The 23,439-nt window shown below is 47.6% G+C and overlaps 1 protein-coding gene across 1 annotated transcript in view; it reads left to right on the top strand.

Annotated features, from left to right (window-relative positions):
• ptprua (protein tyrosine phosphatase receptor type Ua) overlaps positions 1-23,439 on the top strand; it is a 147,105-nt gene that overhangs the window by 539 nt on the left and 123,127 nt on the right. The gene's annotated exons all lie outside the window — the stretch shown is intronic.

Here is a 23,439-nt window from a genome sequence, read left to right as displayed (position 1 = left end):
CCCCAAAAATGAAGAGGGGGCTTGAAAATGAGATCGGATTGGCTTATTTGAATGCTGCAAACTCTCTCTCTCTCTCTCTCTCTCTCTCTCTCTCTCTCTCTCTCTCTCTCTCTCTCTCTCTCTCTCTCTTTATTTTCTCCCTCTCTATCTCTCTGTCCCTCTCTCTTTATTTTATCTGTCTGTCTCTCTCTCTGGCTTATTTGAATGCTGCAAACTCTCTCTCTCTCTATCTGTCTGTCTGTCTGTCTGTCTGTCTCATTGTCTCTCTATGTCTGTGTTTAGGCTACAGTAGGTGACAATACAATGTCCTTTTCTAATGTATAGTCTCTATATCTTAGTGATTTTCTAAGATTTTCTAAGTGATCCTGCATTGATTTATTATTGCTGATTTATAAGAAAATGCCTACTAACTTGCCTGCATGTTAATATGACTGATGGAACATACTAGGCCTCTTTCATAATTTTGATTGTGACATTAAATCATTTGGTTGAGTAGTTCACATGTAACAAAATCACCCCTGAGAGCCACTTGAGAGTAAAATCTTCAGTGAACAGTGCAAGAGCATGTCTCCTGCTGTAACAAAGCAATACAGATGAATTATTAATGTCAGTGTTGTGCCCCAAATATCAACATCGGTAGCTGATCCAAATATCCTGCATGTGCATTCAGTCAGACTGTATAATGGATATAGATAGACAGATAGTTTTAAATTGTTCTCAGAGAGGGAAATCTGGGTATTTTTGGCAGTGATACCTGCAAATCCATAGACTCTAACTTCAGGAGTTAAAATCCCCTGTACTTTGCCTGTGGCTAGTTGAGCGTTTGAATGGCTGAAGCAGTTTGCGTCAGTTTGAGGCCTGAAACCTTGCCTTGTGAGAAATGCATGGCTTCCATCGTGGAATATAATTGAAACGAAATTGCCTCTGGTCACACCCAGTCAAGTTGTATGGAGTGAAAAAAAGCGTTGGCTCATCTCAAGAATGTTTGGGAACTCGTGCGAATGCTGTTGATGCGATATAAATACTCTGGGAGTGGGTTTGTGTTACACGGCCACCAAGAGCAGTTGCCGAACAGACGTCCGCTGAGCCCCTCCCCGCACTCCAGGGTCAAGTTGGCTCTTCAAGTTGCAGCTGCTGCACTATAGCCAAGATTTTGATGTAAAAATACACCTGTCGTATCGGTCTAAATCGCAAAGAGGGGCTGCAGCAGAGAAGAGCGCCCCATTCCCCGCTGGCTGAGACGCAGTAGATTCACCCTGTTTGCTCAAGTTCAATTCTGGTGTTGGGTATGGTCAGTGGCGGGAAATCTTGAGTCCATCGTTAGATCTTTCTCCTCTCTTGTCCCTTTGGTTCCCTTTGGTATGAAGCATCACATGAGCGTGTTGCGTCCAGTTTACTGACCTCACCGTACAGGAGTTCTGGGTATTGCAGTTCCAACAGTTTTGCGACAGTTGCCTCTTGCTGCCATGCGGGGCCGCCAACGTGCGAAGTCGCCTACAACGATACCCTCACCTCCAGTGTTGTTGTCGTTTTTCGAAAATATGCCAAAGTGTCAAAGTGGAAGCCCTTTCCTTGTTCCTATAATGTCTGTATGTGACCGCACTGGCACACATACCGGAGGTCTCTCTTACCCCAGGTCCATAGTTTCACCTGCAGAGTGTGTGACTGAGTCGATTTGTCGGGGGGTGAAACCCGGTGTGTCAGATAGGTGCACCCGCCCCACCACCCCCCACCCTCCGTTCGCCGGGGCTCAGATGAGTCAGAGCAAGAAGGTAATTTCATCCCGGGAGCTGGAATGAACCCGCGTCTCCCGCTCTCGAAACACACCGAGATTGGTGCCTGGTGAGTGAAAAGACCACACAGAAATGGGTGCTGATCTGAGAGAAGGGTGGGCTTTCCGGGGTGTGTGTGGTGGCGCGGATCCGGCTCGATGTTAGTCCGACAGAAAATAGCCCCGACGCGCAGCTCTCCTGGGGTTAAAGCAAGGCTGTGGATGGAGAACATGGAGCGTATGCAGACACACGCACAAAGGCAGTGATGAAATGTGGTTGTTCTGTGGGAAATAAGACAAGAGTCTCTTTAATAGAACAGTCACGCATGGCATAATGGCTGCTAGTGGTTCAAGAAAATGAGTGTGCTTTGTAATTGCAGTACATGATAATGAGATACTAAAGGAACAAGGGTTGTCTCTACACCCACTTTGAAAAAAAAAAACCTCACTGAAATCTATCAGCATTAACTCAGTTCACATAGTGTCACAAACTATGGGAGAAGTCTTTGCCAAAATGTATATCTCTTCAAGAGCAACGCAGCAAACAATGCAGCTTTTATTAGTTAATGTTATTGTCTGTTTGGCTGAAGAGAAATGGGTGCAATTAAGCTCCAAATGAATAAAAATGAACAATTTGAAATGATAAATCACAACCCACGTTTTAGTCAACATCTGTCTGATTAGCATAGCGGCGTTAGATGGATTGCATATACTGCTCTCTCCAAACGGTCAATGCACCGAAGAGCCTTTTTCTCTGCGGTCTAAATGGATGGGTCAGCATCAAACGCACGGGCATGCTCAGTCTATCAGCCAAGCAGCCGCACTGATTGAGTCTCTAAGAGCAAAGCGGCCCGGCTGAGGTATGAATCAATAAGGCCTTTCCTTTCCTATTCCACTACTTTGATGGCTTTTGAGCTATTTTAATTGCCTCGGCTGTTCGTCCCCAGCTAGTTATTCCGTTCGTCACTGAGATTTTTATTGGCAATGTGGCGTTAGCAAATGTGTGAAAGCGTTCGACGGAATTAAAAAGTTATGAAATTTACTTTTAATCATCGACGTCGGAGACTTCAGCGGCCTTCCGAAGTTTTCGGCTCTGTCAATAGCCGGGAGACTCGGCGAACTTCAATGCTTTTGTATATAACCGCGGCGTGATTACTTCTGTTTATCTAGAAATGATTTCCTCTTATCACCAAGGGATGAGTCTGGGGCGCGGCAGTCGGTGTTTCGCTGCTCAAGTCTATTTTCTCCGTGGGAGCTGAACTGGCTGTTGGTGAAATGCGATGTCGCCTCCAACAGGCTTTATTGTCCCTGTCTAGGTTGAGTAGCAGCGCCGTCTGGTCCAGCAGTGTGCCACGTCTCCGGGTAAAAACACAGACGCAGTGAAAAGACAGACCAGAAGGAAGGCCTATAGTTTTACAAACTGATGAAATGCTGCCTTCAGTTCAAAGTAGGGTTAGACTGATATACTGGCCTTTTATTAAATATCTGATATCGGCCAGTCATGATATGATGGTGGTTCCTCCCTGACCACAGATACAGAAAAACCTGATATGAAATGATATTTTCTCAGCGCAATTTATTTATTCATTTAATTGTTCAGGTGTGTTTTCTGTCAATGAATTCCTCATTTAAAGGCCTAATGAATCCCAGAGGTTCTCCTGCCATTGAATAGGTGAGGTGGGTCACCCTGCCTTAAAGAGCAGCTAAATTTCATTAGTCTGGGTTTCAATGGAGAGTTTTAGTGTCCCATGATGGTCCAAATGCTGTTTCAGAGGCTTTTCCACCCTGACAAGAATACAATTCTGTGGGAAACACTTTGCTTTTTTGGGCATGAAAATTTAAAGATACTGAACATGAACATTGCTGACTCCAGTCAAAAAACATCGGTATCGACCTTCCAAAATCCATATTGCTTGAACTCTAGATTAAAGTATACTATTCATCTTCAACATTTTAAAGGACTGAGCGGACTGTGTTGAAAACCACGTCTTGGTCGGTGGTTGTGGTAGCAATCAGACCGTCCTAGAGCATTATCGCCCGGTGCAATATGTCCATGACATTAATCCACCCGGGCTGCCGCTACCTGTCACCGCCGCATGCCGTTAATGGAGCTGACAGCGTTGCCAGATCGTCTTGGCCTGGACCCACGGGGCTTCTCGGTGGAGAGAAAGCGGGACCGACTTTGCTTCTCCAGGTGTTGCAAACGTGTTGCCTTCTTCCCTCAGCCACAACAAATCGTTACCGGGCAGATGGAGTTGCGCCAGCAGGCACTACGCTGCCTGTCAAGCGGGTCACTTAACATGTTTAGACACTTCAGTTAATTTGCTCAGTTTTAGACATCCTCACTTAGTGGCAAACGACAAATGCCAACATTGGTATTCAACTTGGGTTTCCTTAAAGAAGCGACTTGCTAGCTTTGTAATTGCCAGACACATCATTACTCCTCCCTCGGTGACTCATGTCATCTCTTACACTATCTTGTCTTATTCCAACATGCTATATATGAAAACAGTAGTTGCTGAGATGAATAGATTCACTGCAGCAGGAACACATCAGCTGAAAAATCAACTGTTGCTGGCATGCAGAGTGCTGCTAAATGAATGAACATCAGGTCCCAGATGATTGGCTGGCCTCCACTTGCTGCTGCTGTGGCAACAAAAGGACTGGGAGCTGAGAGTGTCCAGACTTTTCAAACTACAGTTTCTGTTTCATCCTGAGAACACACTGACTGCCACGCATCACGTCTCGCATTCTCCACAGAGCGGTGAGAGAGTGTGAGGATGATGCTTTTGAAAGCAGCCGCATAGGCAGCTTACGCAATTGCGGTCAAGTAATAGCAGCGGCAATAATAGATGTGGCTCAGAAGACCCTGGGTGTCTACTTCATGTCAGAATGGTGTCTCTTATTTTTCTAAACATCCTCAAGTCAGACAAAAACACTTATCTTGTCACATCCAAAGGAATAAACCTAAAAGAAATCCACCATAAAACACTTTAACACTTAAAAAAAACAGCTATGGGGTCCATGTTGTTGTTTGCTGTATTTTTCTTATTCCCATAGATAACTGGCCAAACGTAGATGATGTCATTTTACTGAGATATTTCCAGCAGCTACAATGGAGTTTAATAGCAGAATGTTTCAGCTTTCTAAAATATCAACGGTTACCATCAGATTTTGGTGTCAGTCCCTCAGAATCAAAGAGCGAGGGCTTCTTTCTAGAGCCACCATTTTGCAATTTTTCAACAATCATACAGGGAGAAATCCATCGTAGAAGAGGAGAGAGACCAATTTCTCCACCAAAAGTAGCCTCAATAGACCAGAATGCAATGGTTCTCAATCCCACTCCTCAGTACTCAGACTCCTGCTGGTTTTCATTCTAGCCATCTAATCAGGGACTGATTTACACCTGGGACTTAAGGTGAATGCAGTTAACTACCTGGTTGGATAGAAAACCAGCAGTACTCTGGATCCTGATTGAGAACCATTGTAATATGCAAATATTACATTAAAATGCAGCTACAATGTTACAATGTTTTGAGTAAGGGTTGAAGAGCATTCTGGGAAACATAGGAAATGCAGTACTTCACTAACCGAAGTAGAAGTAGTCAAGGCAGGTGTGCACCAAAAAAGTAAATTACAACACAAACTAGCTCCTGGAATGCAGTGAACATTCACAAAACTGATGAAATATAACAGTGTGTGAGTATTCAAGGGTGGATTTTTCCTTTTAAAGGATAATTTACCCTGTGGTATTGAAATCATTGCTGTCACCACTGAGATTACCAACTTGTTTAGAGCGGCAGGTGGGATTGATGATGCTGAATCCTGTTGGCCGTAGCGCTGAATGCGGGCTTGTTTATTATGGATGAGACGGGGACTGAGCTGAGATATGCGGGAGCATTTCTGTTCTGCTGTGATGGCTGCCTGTCCATTTAGTCCGGCCCTGCTCTCCGTCAGCCGCCGCCGCCGCTGCTATTACCTCCCAGATTTGTCACTGCCGCTGACAGCGAGCCATGAATAATCTTTATGAATATTCCTCTATCGTTTCCGCCGCTCCGCCGACAGTATGTTTACACTCGCCGGCTCAGCCAATTGTCCGAGCCGTTCCTCGGCCATGGAAGCTGTGGTCGGACCTGTCATGTGTGAGGGATGACAGGCGCGTGCAGGTTTGTGACGGCGACTGTCGCTCTATTAATGCTGCGGCACGCCACAGCCGGAGCAACAGCTTCGGCAGACGGGGTCAAAGTTCAGCCGCATGATGATTTTTGGCAGCGCTGTCAGCAAGTGTCACTTCAGATTGAGATGACATCTGGGGCCAAACTGCGGGAATAGCATTCCTCTCGCTTCCCTTCCCTTCTGCGGCTTTGGGGTAAATAATTGCATTATGCCAAAAGCTATTTCTTTTCAAGTCTGCCTCCCTCCCTCCCTCCTCCTCCGTCTCTCCTCCACCTCTTTATCTCCCAGCGTTTTCCCTCTCCAACTCCACAGTATGTTTACCCCAAAGTCCCCAGTGTCACTAATGTGGAAGGTCATCAGTCTAGCGCAGATAAACTTGCGTTAGATTAACTGCTGAACTACAAACTCACTCCTCGTATCTAACCATCCATTCTGGTAAGATTTAAAGGAAGAAAAAAAAAACAGAAACATCTCAGTGATACGAAGCGAGACCCGGGGTGCGCGGTCCCTGGGTAGCTGTAGATATTACACTTTAAAAAGTAGGCGTTTAAAGTTATCAAACCTGTGGGCCTCCGAGTGTCCCTGTGGCGCACAGGAGATATTAAAAGTTGAAGGGAAACTTGTAAGGAAAAAAAAAAAAAAAAAGAATATGTCGTGTCCCTCAACTGAGTGAACAAGGGCACTGCGGTGGCTCCCCCCCCCCCCCCTCCCTTCCAAGGTCAGCGGTGGTGACCCTCCTGTGCACAGCAGGGGAGGTTATGCAGCGTGAACAGCAACACCTGTGTGTCTGCTCTCCCTGCAGGACGTCTTCATCAACAGCTTCTTCCTTCACCTCCTCTACCCCTCCCTCCTTCTCGAAGGAAACTTGAGCGTGAGCCAATTTTGCCCCTTTTTTCCAAAGCGCCTTGCAGTGTAATGTATGCATGAAGTCGTCAGTGGCCCAGAGGTTAGAGAAGCGGTGCTTTTGGCCGGAAGGTTGCCAGTTTGAATCCAGGGGAAAACGTGGGTGGAGGAAGTGAAGGAGTAACATTCTCTCCTCCCTCAACAACTGCTGTCAAGCTGCCCCTTGATAATATCGAATTCGATATTGCAGAAAATATCACGATATTCACAAAATATCACGATATTTTCTGCAATATCGAATATCAGCCCAGGCACCATGTGTTGCTTAGATCACAATTGTGCAAGCTTTTAAACGTATAAACCTATAATCTACTAGTGCTAGAATAGTAAGAAAACAAAAATAATCATAGTGGTAGTGAAAAATGTGTCATTTGACTTCAAGTGGGTTACATTTTCCTGTAAATAGCAGGAATGAGCAAATTACACCAAATGGCCATTATTTCCTCCAATGCTTGCATAGTAAGATCAAATTTGATGAAAAGAAATAAAGAAATAAAACACCAGAAGCAGAAATAAAACACCCCCCCCCCCCCCGAGTGCCGATAATATTGTATATCGCGATATTTTGGCAGGAAAAAGTATCGCGATACTAAATTGAGCCTACTGCTCAGTGACCACCAGTAGAAGACTGTGGTCACACTGGGCAGCTTCCAGTTTGAATGTGTGGAACTGTGAATATCAAGGAGGACGTTGGAAGAGAGACTGCCGCTCAGTCGACTCTCCTCGGATAAATAAAGGATAAAATTAAACTAATAAACATTTTCAGTGTGGGCGATCCCAGTGGGGACCCCTAACCCCCCACCCCCACCCCCTCCCCTCAAAAAAACCCTTGTACCTCGACCCATCTGTCCTTCCTCCTTCCTCTGCCTCTTTTGAAAATTACTTGGCATGCCCATTTTTTGTCAGTTCACAAGTCTAAAGTTTGCTTCTTGCCTTTTTTTTTTTTCTCCCCCTCTCTCGCTTCCTTCTGCCTTATACGCTGTTCGGCGGGGCCACCTTGGCGTGGATTCAGACGGGGGGGGGGGGGGGTATTTTGGCAGCTATAAGAGGCAATAGCACCTGGGCCGGCATCTGCTGTGTTTGCCTTCCAAACGCCGCCTCCGTCAGTAGCTGCAACAGAGGTTGGAGCCCCCGTGGCCTCTGAACTCAGACTGATAAACGCAAAGGCTTACATTCATGAGCGAGGAGCCGGCGGATCATCTCCCGCATGGGAATGACCGAGCCACCGGCAACCTGCTGCATTTTTGCATTCATGGAGGAGCGCGTTAGCCCGGGCAAGGATGATTGCAAGTGTACACCTCTAAAAAAAAAAAAAAAAAACCTCATTCTGTTTTATGAGATGTATCTCCACCGGGGCCCGGAGCGTGATGTTGTAGGTTTTTTATTTTTTATATATATACGCTTGCTGTTACAGGAGGCCCTGAATCATTGATTCAATAAGCAAGAACACGCGAGTGTAGGATCAGCATCTTAGGTGTTGGGTGGAGAAAGAGAGAGAGACGGAGAGAAGTGAGAGAAGAGGGGAGTGCGTGTGAAGTACCAAGGGGTTGGGAGGGGGTATCGATTACATTGGTGGAAACAGCATGGAGATCAGCTGGTGGGAGGCTGTCTTGGTGTGTTTTTTCACTCTCTGCCGCAACTCCTTGTGTCACCTTTCATCTCTCCCCCCCCCCTTCCCCGCCGTCTCATCCCCCCGAGGTGAAAGTAAAGGCCGGGTTAGCGAAGGAGTCGTCTTCCGGATCAGGCCATCCAACATGTGTGTCCCTGTGCCCTCCTGGCCTACAACCGCCCCCCCCCCCCCCGCCCCTAATCTCAGCGTCAATAGAGTCCGAGCAGATGGTGTCGTGGCCGGGGTCGGCGATACACCATAATGACGGGGGATGAGAGGATGATGAGGCCGACCCAGACGCCGGAGGGATGATGATGATGATGCAGGGATGACCTGAGTAGACATTAATAACAGGTCTACTTTTGTTTGCCCTTGCGTAGTGAGGCGCCGGTTGACATATGTTGTTTGTGAGCCGGTTAAACACAGACTCCTGTACATTGACCTAGAAAAGTGATGAGAGCAGCGGAAAGCTTGCGAACTCAATCACTGCACTGGTTGCTTTTTTCTCCCCCCCCGTTCTCCGTTTCATGTAGAAGCTCCTTGCCAGTGGTAATGCATTATGAAACTGAAGAGATCTCTCTTGCGCAGGGGAAGCAGTGGCACTAGACTCTGTGTAGGAAATGTGGGTTACTCCCTGGGGTTAAACCAATATGGGTCTTTGAAGGCCGATAGCGATATTTTTGGATTGAAGTTGCTGATTGACAGTGCTTTGTGCCGGTGTTATTGCCAGATATTTTTTCAATTTGACCAATTTCATGCCAAAAGATTACAAAGAAATCCAAACAGGTAAAGTTCTTTTAAGATTTCATAAGTCAGTGAAAGAGATTTAAGGGTTTTTGATGGCTGATACTAATATTTTGCCAATATAATTTGACCATTTCCCTCAGAATTGTGTTCTTCTCGGGGTAGAAAAGCCTCTGACTGAAACTGCATTTAGACCATCATGGGACACTAAAACTCTCCATTAAAAGCCATACTATTGACATTCTTTTAGGTGGGTTAGCAGCTCCTTAAGGCAGGGTGTTTCTTTGCAGGTTTTTCAGACACCCTGAAACCGCTGAGTAAAATACTCACCCTCCATCATACAGACGGCATTGACATTGATTTTTAATAAAGGGGAAATATCGGCAAAGCCATATATCGGTCTAACCCTATTATTCATTACCGCAGGAGCCTTGTTACCTTCATGAAACACGAGGCAGGGACGCACAAGAACTTGTCAGAGATTTACTCATCCCCGTCCTTCGTTCTTTCCTATTCATATTGCATGTCATGTACTTAACAAATAGATAGCGCTCGCATGTCAGCCTATTACTTAAGTGCAGGGAGGGCTAGAGCGGCAGCGGAGGTGGTTAGTGGTGGGCTGGAGACCGACATACGACATGTTTGTCATTGTCGCTCCGCAGGGACGCTTCCCACATAAATTGCCTCCGCCTGAATCCCTGCAGCCACGCCCACCGGGTTCAGTACCGAGTCCCAGACATCTCTAATTATATGCACAGGAAAGTAGGTTATGTATTGTTTTCATATCTCCATTTTAGCAACCCAACACCCCCCCCCCCCCCCCCCAAACACACACACACACACACTCACACTACTTCCCCCTACCATTTGCCAACTCTGTCACCCACTTTCTGCTAGACCGGAAGACCTGCCGTTAATTAAACCTGCCAATCATAGAGAGAGAGAGAGAGAGAGAGAGAGAGAGAGAGAGAGAGAGAGAGTTCTCCGCTTTCCAGAGAGTGTGCTAACTTAATGTTAATAGAGTCGGTCAAATCCTGATTTTAGAAGCTGCATCCCAGGACAATAACAGTTGACTCAAACAGTATGTGTCTTGCATTCGCCCCAGTTTATCTGTGTGTGTGTGTGCGGTGTATATGCATGAGTGCGTTTAGGGAGGGTGGAGCATTTAATTGGGGGCACGGATTAGGGTTACTGTCAAGAGTGACGGCTCCTTTTCGTTCTGTCTTCCGCAAAAAGGAAGAGAGGTGGAATAACAAGCTCCTCGCCCCAGTCCGACACCAGTGCGAGTCTCCCTTTTTTCCGCCGTTCTCCCCTCCGCCCGGGCACCGTCTTGGGCCCCGTGTGTTCTCCATGTTTAATTAAGAATCCGCTGGAGAGGGATTACAGTGCCACTCTGGGTGATCAAGAGAGGAGAGAGGTGAGAGAGAGAGAGCATTAGCGGGATCATTAATACAAGGTTTAGCGTGGCCGGTTGGCTGGGCACAGTATGAGGGGAGCGGGGGGGGGGGGGGGGGGGGGGTTACGGACTCCAGCGGCCACCAGTGGATCACGGCTGGACGGGCTGCTCTTATCCCGGGTAGTTTTTTGGGGTAGCTTACAGTAAAGCCTTGCCTCAGCGGTCTCCTGCCTAATTTACTTGATTTGTTTGTGCTTAATTGGGCTGGAGGCACGCTTGGATTCCTCACCTACAGGACTGCTTACTGCAGCACCGCTGTAAGAATAACCTGCAACAACACTTCACTTCGCAGCCGCATGAGAAAGCACGCACAGGCACGCCGACGGTGACAGAGACACATGCTTGTGCAGAGTAAAAAGTACACACAACTCTAACACTCACGTGTGTTCAAACAGTAAAATCTATTTTCAGGTTTTATAAGTCAGCGAAAGGGATTTAAGGTAGGGTTGGACCAAGTTTTTGAAGGCCGATACTGATATTTTGTGCCAAGAATTTTACTCTTGCCTGAAACAGCATTTAGAACATAAACTCCCATTTGAGATCGGAGAATACTACTACTACTACCACTGCTACTACTGCTACTACTACTACTGCTACTGCTACTACTACCGTTACTACTACTGCTACTACTGCTACTACTACTACTGCTACTGTTACTACTACCGCTACTACTGCTACCGCTACTACTGCTACTGCTACTACTGCTACTACTACTGATGCTACTACTACTACTGCTACCACTACTACTACTACTACTGCTGCTACTGCTACTACTGATACTACCACTGTTACTACTACTACTGCTACTACCACCACTAGTACTACCACTATAGTACTACTACTACTACTACTGCTACTACTGCTCCTACTACTACTAAGTTCTTCCCATAGATAACCAGTATAGCATTGATCAATTCTACAATAAATGTATAATCAAACACATCTCATATCCATCATGTCAGAGGTGGACCACACTGGCTGGCTGATGTCTGATTTTTAATAAAAGACCAATATCAGTCTAACCCTAGTTTGAGGCCCAACCTTATGTTATCCATATGTGTTGGTATTTGCTGCTGGGGTAGCTCCCTCCTGTGGCTTGCCCAGCTTTGAACCCCCCCCCCCCCCCCCCCCCCTCCCTCCCCAACCCACACCAACCTCCCAGTAGTCAGAGATATGAAGCCGTGGCTCTGTGGAGCTGACAAGGCCGGTGGAAGCCTGAGTCAGGACTGACCTCCAACTTCTGCTGGCACAAGACAAGAACGGCTCGTGGGATTCTGGTAAAGGGAGGGAGTTTGCCAGAGGGCACTAGGGCTGTGTGCTCTGCCCTACCTCCGCCTTGCTCTCTGCATGGGGAGAGGCAAAGAAACAGGACTCGGTGAGTGCGTGGGTGTGTGTGTGGGCTTTGACCTAGCCGGGGGCATGAATAAAAATGGCCAGTAATTGCCTGGTTCTGAGATCTTTTACCACAGGTGTTTGAGCCCTTGCAGATGTGGGCCGGGGATCTAAGCCTGTTGTGCGGTTACAGAAAAACATTTCTCCCGGAGTTTTTTTTTAAAGACTTGGTGTGAGGTTATAATGGCTAGGTAGGGGCCCCTTTCACTGTCACTAACTTTGACAGTTGGTCTTAATGATGTTGACATTTCAAATATGCTTGGGAGAAAATGCTATTCGGAGCAATCGCCCTCACCCTCCCGTGTTATGAAAAACAAAATCACTGGCATGTGAAATTCGCGTGGCGGTGGTGGAGGAGAAGCAGGAGGAGGAGGAGGAGGAGGAGGAGGAGAAGGCGGTGGCGGCGGCTGTAGCAGGAACTAGGAGGAGGGCACGGGTTTTTTCTAGCTGATTAGGCAGCTGAAATCATCCTTTGTGAAGGCAGGGTAGGGTGGGGAGGGAGGGAAGCTGAACCTCCCCAGAGGAAGGCTTTTGGGTTCATTGCTGTTGGATTGATGCAGTGTGTGTGTTGGGGGGGGAGGGGGGGTGTTTTGTCCTGGGCTCGGTTTCAGGGGCGTGGGCCCATTCAGAGGCGAGACCGGCGGCTCCCGGATTTATTCCGGCCCAGTGGGTAGCTGCAGCGGTGCCGGCGGGCCGCGCTGGAGGATTTAAACCCCCTATCGCAACGACGAAAGCAGCATGCACTCGCGGAGGAAACGAGAGCAGGGAAGCAAAACCGTATACTCTCATTATCAGAGTCCACAGGAGACGGGGATGGAGGGATGGACGGAGAGAGAGAGATGCAGAAAGTGAGTGAGAGAGAGAGAGAGAGAGGGAGAGAGCTAAAGGGACAAAGAACACAATGATGGAAAAAAGTACCAGATGAAGGAAGGAATGACGGAGCAGAAAGTTTGCAACGCCACAGTAACAATCTCTTGTCAGTTCCTTTGCCGCAGACTGGAGGAAGAATGAGGGAGGAGAGCGGGAGATTAGGAGAGGAAGAGAGGAGGGGAAAGATGAGAGGGCTAATCAGCGCCTGTGTGAAGGATAGAGAGCCTGTTGTCCAGTGTTTGAACACAGCAGAGCCACTGTCTGCAGCTGCATGGTCCCTGTGGCGGAGCTCCGTCTGTGGAACTAAGAGAGAGAGCGAGAGATAGAGAGAGAGAGAGAGAGGGAAGTCACACTAAAGGGAGACAACTGGTTCTCATTAACGTGCGATACGGCACGAGGCCCATTTTAGAGGCCATTGCTTCCCAGTAAGAGCAGCTCATTTGTCAAGATATTGCAGGAATCACATTTGATTTGCCTTTTTTATTACGCCGCTCAGTTGATACGAAGTCAAAACCGGCCCGCAGACACTTTTAAACTGGTACTGCATTATTCCCTGTGTGAAAATATCCCCGCTGACTTGCTGTACATACTCACAGAGAGAGAGAAAGAGAGAAAGGGAGCGCAATCTATTTATTTTCCTGGCCCCTTCTCCCGTCAACGGCCTTCTTTCATGACTTCCAAACACCCAAGGGAGACACTTCATTTTTGTAAACCAGGTGTGGGAGACAAAGAGCGGTGCGCGTGTGTGTCCGTGTGTGTGTGTGTCTACTGTAACTGTGCCTGTCTATGTGCGGGAGTTCGGTTAACGACGCCTCTTGTGACTTGGGGGGATGAGCTCAGCTAGTTTTCTGGGACATCTCGGCTAAAGTGACGGCCTCCAAGTAGCACAGCGCACTAAAAGTCCGTCTTAAATATAAACCCGATGCGGCGGCTCCGTGTGGCGGTGCCTTTCATAGGGAACGGCTGAACGGGCCTGTCTGCCGGACCTCTCCAGGGTTACTGATGATGAATGGACGGACTCGAGGACTGTGTTGCCGGAGTCAAGAGTTTTCCAGAACTGTACGGGATGACCTTGGAGCAGACGCAAAGAAGATTCACGACTCGGGTCTGATTGATGATCTGTGGACCCGATCTCTCATCTCCAGGCTCTGCAGGTGTAACATGTAGCTACAGTTAGACTGATATATTGGACTGATGTCAGATATTGATAGGGATGGGACAATATATCGGAATTCAATATACCGCAATACAAACATGTGACAATACGTATCGTGGGGCAGAAAAATGAATCGCGATATTAGCTTCATTTTGTTCTGCTGTAGTAATCACCAATGAGACGGCTTGACCATCACAGTTTCACAAGCTCTCCATCCAAATTATATTATTTGCACTAGGTAATGTCATACTTGGTACATGGTATCATGGTTGTTTTGAATCGTGAACCCAGTATCGTATCGTATCGTATCGTGAGTTAAGCATATCGTCCCTTTGCTAATGTTGAGTATTGGCACAAAATATCAGCAATCAGCAGCTTCACCCCAAAAATATAGAAATATCGGCCTTCAAAGACCCGTATAAGTCAAACCCTACATGACGCTAACACATGCCAGTGGAGATGTCATCCCGTTCTTCTGCTTCTTCCAATATGACCTGAACTCAGCACAAGTCTTTGGTCCATTTGGTCTACTTCACCTGACCAATGCAATAAAAGCAATCTGGCAACCTGGGCTGTTTTTGACAACGATTTCCTACCCTACCTACTTCACTCTTTAACCTGACTCTGCAGGTTACACCAGAAGGGCTTCGCTCTGTGCTATGGGCTTGATTACGTCAGCCTATAACACAAGACAAATAGGCATGATTGCGATGACCCAGAACTATGAATACGATTGATTAGTCGGAAGAGCCAGGAAAAGTCACAAAACTGCATTTATCATAGAATACCATTCTATATAATCTATGCATGTTTCACGTAACCTACTGCTGATTGCCGAGTTTCAGATAATTGCTCAAAAGGACGATAATCACAGCAGATCATAGACTTTGTTGAGTAGCGAGTGGAAAATGAGAAAATTGATGGTAGTTAGTCTCTAGCAGCAGCTTCCCCCCCCCCCCCCAGAAATGCTTAAAAATTGCACAAGCAGCCATTGAAGCATCATTAACAAACCAATGATCAGTGTTTTTATTAAAAGGAGCACCAGTATGAAGAAAAAGAAGCTGTGCACTGCCGGCCGATAGTTGGCATATCATTTCTCTCGCAAATAAATTACCCACTTTCTCAATGACTCACATACAATAGGCTCTAATTATAATCATCCTCAAGGGTCTGGAGGGATGCGTTGCTCGCCGCTAAGTAGGCTGCCCATGCTGAGAGACATCCCAAGATGCTGCTGCAACGTCGAGCGCCGCCTGTTGCTTTTGAGGCACAACGTGAGGGTTTATTCTAGTCGATGCTCTAAGGTAAAAACAGGTATATGGGGGTGGTGGTTGTGCCCCCCCCCCCTCTCCTCACTCCACCCCCCACCCCTTCTCCCCTCTGATGTTCTAGTAAATTTTCCGAAGGAATATCTTTAGAGAGGCTTCTTCTCGGGAGGGATGTGCTCCTCCGCAGGGGACCGGGGTGTATTTGTAGAAGCGATCTGTCTACTTGAAGAATGTGTCTCCTGAGTGTCTTAACTCTCATTTCTTCCCTTACCGCCCAAAATGAGAGAAGACACACAGTGCTGTCTGCCCATTATCCTCAGGGCTTACTTTTCTCCCTGTCTTCTTAGATGAGTCTTAGAGGGTGCTTATGTGTGTACGTGTGTGTGTACGTGCCTGTATCCGTACGTCCGTATGCAATGCGTGTTTATGCTACCAGCATGACAAAGTACACACCTCTTGGACCTCTGACGGAAACCTCATTCCAAAGCGGAACGACAGATAGTAGTCTTTGGAACGATTGTTTGCCTAATATAGAATGAACGCGCGGCTCAGCGTTTGCTCAGTGCTTGCCAGGATCTCAGTTGGACGACACATTCGCTCCATCTTGCACGCATCGCTCAAATTTGCATTAGAGTTTCTCGCGTCTACTGACTGCTTCTGTATTGAATTTGATAAGATAGGATAAAACTTTAATGATCCCCGTGGGGAAATTAGTTTGTTGCTGCGGTGAAAGTAATATGACTCAGCAGGAAAAACAGACAAATAGAATGTAAAAATAAGCAGTGAAAAAAAAAACAACTATAACGCAATAGTGTGCAAACAGTGGGGTTCTCTAAAGGTATGCTGGTGGTATGGATTACTAACATGTATGAATTACACTACATGTGCACCCTTTATTTCACTCTCGAGGAAAAAGACCTATGTGCGCAAATCACAGGAATACATTAAATGAGCAATCAGACAGATTTTTACTGCACCATAGCACAAAATGACCATAATATATCTGCTGGGAGTTGATAGGGTTGGTGATCAATACCAATGATCCAATGATTTCTTGGCCAGCTGCTGAGATTTCTGGCTTTCACAACCCACTTTCTGCCCCATTCCTTGTTTTGGAACAAAAACTGGAGTTTCAAGACACTCTCAATCCCTCTGCTCTAATTAGCTAGCTTCCTCCTCTCTATTGTGACAGTGTGACTTTATTGTTTGTATACAACTTCGATGCTGCAATTCCTACTGGTCGCCAGTAGAGGTCGATGGAAGTCAGATTACTCAACGCAGCTTTAAGGCGTAACGTGTACGGCGCGTTTTGGAAACCACAGCATGCTCTTTTTCACGGACAAAAACTTGGCCACCCTGCGGTGCAAAATGCCCCGGCTGTGTGAATAACACATGAAGCCGGAGTCGACTGGTAGCGCTGCTGTTTCCCACGCGAGGCCCTCAGCCCGCCAGGCCTCCTTGAGGATCTGCCGCTCATTAGAAGTGTGTTTGTAGTTATTGATCGGTGGCGGTGGGCCTGGCCGACCACCCTCCACTCCAGCAGCCTGGACCACGTTGGAGAGGAGGGGGGGGGGGTGAATTGCTGGGCAAAAACTGGCTGAATCTCCAGCATGCCGCATAGATCCAAGCAGCACGAAGCCTCAGAACTACGAGCCAGAGAGGAAAACACAAACAGGAACAGTTGAAGGCATGCTCTCGCTTTCTTCCTCCCTCTCACACACACACCCCCCCCCCCACCTCCCTACGTGCACACACACACATTTTCTCTTTCTTTCTGTGCTTTCTAATGCTTGCACACAAGGCAGACACACAGAGAAACACACATGCTTATTGCTGCTCGCTGCTACCCACCCACCAGCCTGCACCTCTTGCCTGTCCTGGCCATCAGTCAGCCTTCCTGCCGCGCTGCTGATGTGACAGAGGAGCCGTCAGAGCATCTCAGTCAGAGGCTCTGATGCTGAGCCAGAGTGACAGAGCGACAGGGGGAAACGCGCCAAACAAACAGCCAGTAATATTGCCTGTCCTTTCACTTACAGCTCTCTGTCAAACCGGAGTGCTGACAGAGTGGGAAAAAGTACAGACGCCCACAAACATGCACGCACCCAAGCAATATGTACACACACACACACACTCACTCACACACACATACATACGCTCTGTGCTGTTTGCATTAATCGGATCATTTCGAAGAAGCCACCTTCGCCGACGCACTTTCAGTGTTTTCCAGTAGCCGTTGCTGCAATACGGAAAGCGGCATTAGCCGAGCGCCAGGAGACACCAATGCCAAAATTGTACTTCCCGCATTTTGTATGTGACTTTACTGCTGTTACCCCTCTCTGAGCGGTGCTGAGTTATTTACACAGTTTGGGTTAAGGATTAGGTCCGCGGGCCCTGATTGTTTCCCATGCATGACTGGCATTAATGTGCCCGGGTAGCTAAACAGGACGGGCGATGCACGGAGACAGGGCTGGCTCTTACCTCAATCAAGCCCGGATGATCCGGGATTACTGGAGACCGCATCCATTCATTCCCCATGGGCTGCGGCTAGGTCCGTCTCCAAGACACCCACCTAGCGCTACATGCTAATCAGTGCTGCGACACAGCACCTGCAACAGACTGTACTAAGAGACTGTGAGCATGCTTATAAATGCCGACTATACCCATATACTTAGAGGGTAATAAGAGTGAGAAAGGGTAATGTATGTTGGGACGTGGAGCAGCCATGATTGTGGCTGCAGGAGCCGTTGGCCATGTTTTATAAATGTTAGATTAAAGAATCTGCTGTAAGTAGACCGAGCTGTCTACTTAAATCAAACTGACATTTTTACAGGCATGCACTGCAGGACTGTAAGAACCTTCGTCCTTATGCGCTGGTTCACAACGAGGCTTTGCCGGCTTTGACAGTAGCTCATTTTCCTGTTATTTAGGGTACAAAATAATTAAACCATGCAGTGTCATTATTGAATTTAATGTGGAAAATCAGTGCCTTTTCTTTCTGAAATAAAGTCATTGTCTCCTGGCAGAGTTCTGTGGAACAGTGACAAAGAAGATTAAGAGTCCCTAATTCTCCTCAGAAATCCACTTTAGCCCTACTAGAGAATCTAGCCTGAGGGTTGAAGAAAGCTTTATATCCCTATCGCCAGACTGAGCTCCTCTTAGCTTCATGTGTCCCCTGCCTCACTCCCATTCAACAATGACAGGTGGATCTGATAATGTTCACCTGGGGCAAACGACTGAGATTTCTCCATGGACTCCCACTCAGAAGACCTCGTCACCTCTAGACGGATCCAACGGGAGCTCAGACATCTAAGTGGGCACATTTGATGGGCAGGAAACATACTGCTTCCATACTAATAGATCGTAAAATAGGATGTAACTGCATAATTCAGGAGGCTGTGCTCCTCTCTGTCCAACATTAATCGACCTTTGACCTGTGTCAACCCTATGTGGGCACCCAAACACAGATCTAGCTCCCTAAACTGTAGGAACATCGTCCAGCACTGAGCACTGACCTTCATTTCTCAACTTTGGTTCCAAGGGATGTGGATTCTGGAAGTGCAGGCATTGCCAGTCTGACTTCGCTTACGTGACAAGCTTAGCCACACACTCACACACACACACACACCCACACACACACATACTTGCAAGCACATACACACAAACACAAACACAGAAAAGTCCAGCAGCATGACCGCAGGCTACAGACAAAGACTCCGCCGGCCCGCCGAACGCTGAGATTGGACGGCTCTCAGAGGTGACACCCGTGTCCGTCGAGTCGGCGATGAATTATTCTCCCCCTAATCAGGACAGACAAAGACGCTGTCTGTCTTCAAATGGGCTGCACGGCTGGTGTCACCGGAGTGAGGAAGTGCCATAAATCACCTCGGAGACCCAGTGGCGAGTATGAATCATTTCTGGGAGGCTTGCACAATGCACAACTCTTAGGATCTCCCGACCCTTGGGGGCATGGAGCCAGATGGAGCGGTTAGCAGCTAGTTAATTTGCCCTCAGGCTCTGACAGTCCTGCATCGTCTCTGGCTTTGGAGGGGAGACAACTACTGGACAGCCTTCAGCCAAATTCATCTCCTTTCATATCCCCCCAACCCCACCCCAAACCCCCAGAACCTGCCGATTTCAAGATTTCGACAAAGGAGAATAATCCCATTTAGAGCACCTCATTTGGACCAGATGTATTTACGTGTTTCATCTCTCCGAGAGAGTCAGTGATTCATTTTGTTGTGCCGGGGCTTTATCTCTGAATAAAGCATTAGCTGGCAGGTTAGCCTAATGCAATGCTCCCTTCTGGAACTTCACTCTGCGATCGCCTAAGGGTGCAAACATAAGTGGATTAGAAAACACACACACGCAGAATCCACTGTCTGTTTTATAAAACCTGCACGTCCCGGCATCTCTCTCCCTCTCGCCCTCTCCCTCTCCCTCTCTCTCTCTCCTTAATACACACTCAAACACTGACAAACAAGCGCAAAAAGACGTAGCCACATACCGGAACATTTTGCCGGGGTACCGCATAGACCTTGGCCTTGTGCGGGGCATCTCAGCCTCTCGCTCGCATCTTGCTGTGATGCTAACGTGAGGTGAAGTGTTAGCCAGCAAGGCCCGGTCATGCGGTTCGCCCTTTGCGGGTGGCATAGCTCCACGATGCCACCAGAGACAGCGGGCACAACCTCCAGCAAGGCAGCTAGAGAGAGAGAGAGAGAGACCCAGAGATAATGATGCAGTCCGCAGACATTTTTGAGTGAGGCGCTTTGTGTTGCTTCTGTTTTTTGTTTTTTTGACATCGTTATGCCGCCTGCCTTGTGGCCTTTTCCACAGGCAGGCCATTAGTGGGATGTGATCATGTCCAAGGCTTTCTTCAAGTGACAAACATGATTTAATTCCACCGCGCATTGTATCTCCATTTGAAAAAAAAAGGGACATTGTTTGTCTTGGTACCAAACACCGGGACACATCATTATGGCCCAAAATGTCCTCTGTTTCTCCTTCACAAAGTTTCCAGCGAGGTCCCAGGGGTCCTCGTGTTGGCTGCATTAGATAACACATCCGCCTTCCACAGGCACAAAAAAACATTCATTACTTCACCATAGGAAATCGACACTGCTTATACTGGTGGGCTATAAGGGCTCTGTGTGTGTGTGTGTGTGTGTGTGCGTGCGTGTGTGTTAATGTGCGTGGGCGGGGGGTGGGCGGGTGGGACGGGGTTGTCCCTGTTGTGTTGTTTTTGCAAAGGCAAAGGCCTAAGCTGAATGTCTTCAGACAGCATTAGACAATGCAGGCATGACAGGGGCTGCACTTAATTCATTGACCTCATTCCTTGATCTTGTTTATTTGCGTTCTTCTCGCTGCTTAGCGGGCCTCTCTAATGAAGGTGGGCAGCGAGTGCCGCACGCCAGATCAACCTAATACTTAACCGGTCGGGAGTGCATACGTGCCTGTTTTGAGAGATAAAGAGAGGTTTCAGGATATTCAATTATTTCAGACGTTATTTCAGCTCTCCCGCCGATCCGCACCGGCGGAGGACCGCACACGGAGGCGGGAGAGTGATAGACTTGTAAACTAACTCCATAAATGGCTGAATAAATGCCTGTATTTCTGAATGTTAAATCAATAATTCGCTCCACCCTCAGGCTCAGCACAGCAGTCCCCCCCATAGGAGATCCATAAATTGAGTGGATGATGGCGGCCAAGTCAAAGCCACCTACTCCCATTAAACCCCATCGTGAAGAGGGACAGGTATAGGTCACATTGTCCAAGTGCCGACAGAGATTAATTGAGGCCGCGTGACTTTGTGCACCCACGGGCCCCCAGGGGGGTCTCTCTGTCCCCGGCCTTAAATAACCTCTCGGCGCCCAGCCACCTTGCCGTCTGTAACAGGTGAATATTTCATGAACCGCAGGGATTTGAAAGAAGCCGCTACCGATTTTTTCCGGTGACGGCTAATGGCCTCAGATGTGAGATAGGGAAGGATTGGAGGCTGGCTTCCCTCGGCTCGATCCGGAGATTTGGCAATCTATTCCGCAGACAGAGGCTGTCTCGATTGCTTGGGCAAACAAAGTGTCATATTAGTCTGCCCTGGCACTTGTGTTTTTTTTCAAGGGAAGACCTAACTTATGAAAGAGCAACTCCATTGTGCAGGGAAGCGTGGAGTTTTAAGATAGGCACAGATGGCTACGCTGAATTGAGAGGCAACATCGAGCTGCAATGGAGATTCTAGCTGTCATTTGTTTTTCGAATCTTCAGCTGCCTGAGACTCAATCTCCCTCTGCTAATGTCAACCTGTCTGGCTGAGACAAACGCTTGAGTTAAGCCACTTTTATGCTTGTGCTTCGCTTATTGTTTGCGGGTACAAAGCATGCAGGGCTTCCATAATTGGACTGGTGATTTTCAGTCACTAACCACTCAGCTCTGAACATCTTTCTGCCTCACACGCTGCTGCCTAGTTACATTTATGAAGATGTACACCTCTTAAAGTGGTAATCCTCAAGATCCTAGTTGTCTTCCTCTTTGGTGCTTTTTTTTTGTCATTGCTGTGGTGTTTTATTTCTTTTGTCTCCATCTTTGGTGCTAAATGCTCATTGCTGTGGTGTTTCTGCACTGTGACTTTGTCCTTGGATTTTCTGTCAATGAAGTTTGAGTTTCTGTAGGTAGCGCTCTTTTCTTTGTCTGTTCAGCCATGGTGGCTATTGCTGCTCATGCTAACTACCCAGTTCTTCTTCTATTGATTCCAAAGAAACCAGAAATGTAAAACGCATCACTTCCTATGCAGACACCAGACTCCGGGTGTTTAGAACAGCAAATGTAAAAGCTTTCATGAACTGGATATAGGTTGAATCACTGTTGTGTTCTAGCAATCAGGCATAGAGAGTAGCAAAATGGACATTTATTACTAAGAAAATGCTACGGATTCTTACTCTAATGAACCCACTGTGAGCACTCTAAACCCGTCTCACATAGGTTCCATTGAGCTCCTTCAGTGTTTGGACAGAAATGGCTCTTTCACGTTTTGCCTCTGCACTGTGATTACTCCGGACATGAAATGACACAATAACTGCAAGGCTTAAGTGCTGTAGATTGTGCTTCAATTTGAAACCATTTTAAGCATTTTAACAAATCAATCAGATCATTAGTTAAAGAACAACGGCCCAGTTTGCACATGGGGTACCATGTCAGGGTGCCAACGTCTTTATCGCGCCTTTCCACCTTTCTCTGCCCGAATAAGTGTATGGCACTAAAGCATCCAGCGGTGTGCTGCGGTCCCAGAAGCTGTGGAGCTCACTGTATATATTAGGCGTCAAGGTATTCCAGTGTTTGTGTGTTTGCTGCTGGGTATTTTCACAGCTCTCTGAGAAGGTTTAAGCGTGTGCACATCTTGTCTGGGCGAGGATGCGCACATATATGCCACTCTGCAGCGCGTGCTCTTGCTCTTTAGCATGCATTTCCACACTTATGGGAGCGCAAGTGCGTGTGTGTGTGTGTGTGTGTGTGTGTGTGTGTGTGTGTGTGTGTGTCCATCTGTCTGTTTGAATGAGTGCTGCTTTTTCAAATTGCTCTCCATAAACGTCAGAGCAGAGCACATCAAAAGGCCCATTGCCTCCTCCCAGCCCTACCTGGTGAAATTGTGTACTCCCTAAATCTCAGGCGCCTGCTGCTCCACTCAGAGTAAATTACCTTTTGTACACAAAGATGTGACACATCGTTGCGTGAAAAACATCGGAGATTTCATCACTCTTTTTTTTTTCCCCCGGCGTTTCAGGCACTCGTCCTCGCTCCGCTCTTTTCCTGTAATTTTCGGTTCTCATTTCCGTTCTGATGAGCCGCTGCCGGTTGACGAAACCCGGGGAGAGAGAGAGGGCGGCAGGGGTTAGGGGTGAGGGGGCTGAGGGTGGGGGGTTGAGGGGGGGGGGGTCTAGACACGTCGGTGTACAGTTGAGATAGGAAAGAGGGGGGGCGGGGGCTTCGCGGGGCTTTTAGGGGTTTGCGGGGGGTAAATGGAGGTAATTAGAGACCGTTTGGAGGCACAGAGGGGGGGCCGAATCATCCGAGGCCGTCCCTCCGCTCCTCCATCCTGCCAAGCCT

This window comes from Centroberyx gerrardi, chromosome 19 (genome assembly GCF_048128805.1).
Source record: "Centroberyx gerrardi isolate f3 chromosome 19, fCenGer3.hap1.cur.20231027, whole genome shotgun sequence".
In the NCBI taxonomy this organism is placed as follows: domain Eukaryota; kingdom Metazoa; phylum Chordata; class Actinopteri; order Beryciformes; family Berycidae; genus Centroberyx; species Centroberyx gerrardi.
Note: the sequence above shows the minus strand (reverse complement) of the source record. Positions and strands in the feature narration are given on the sequence as shown.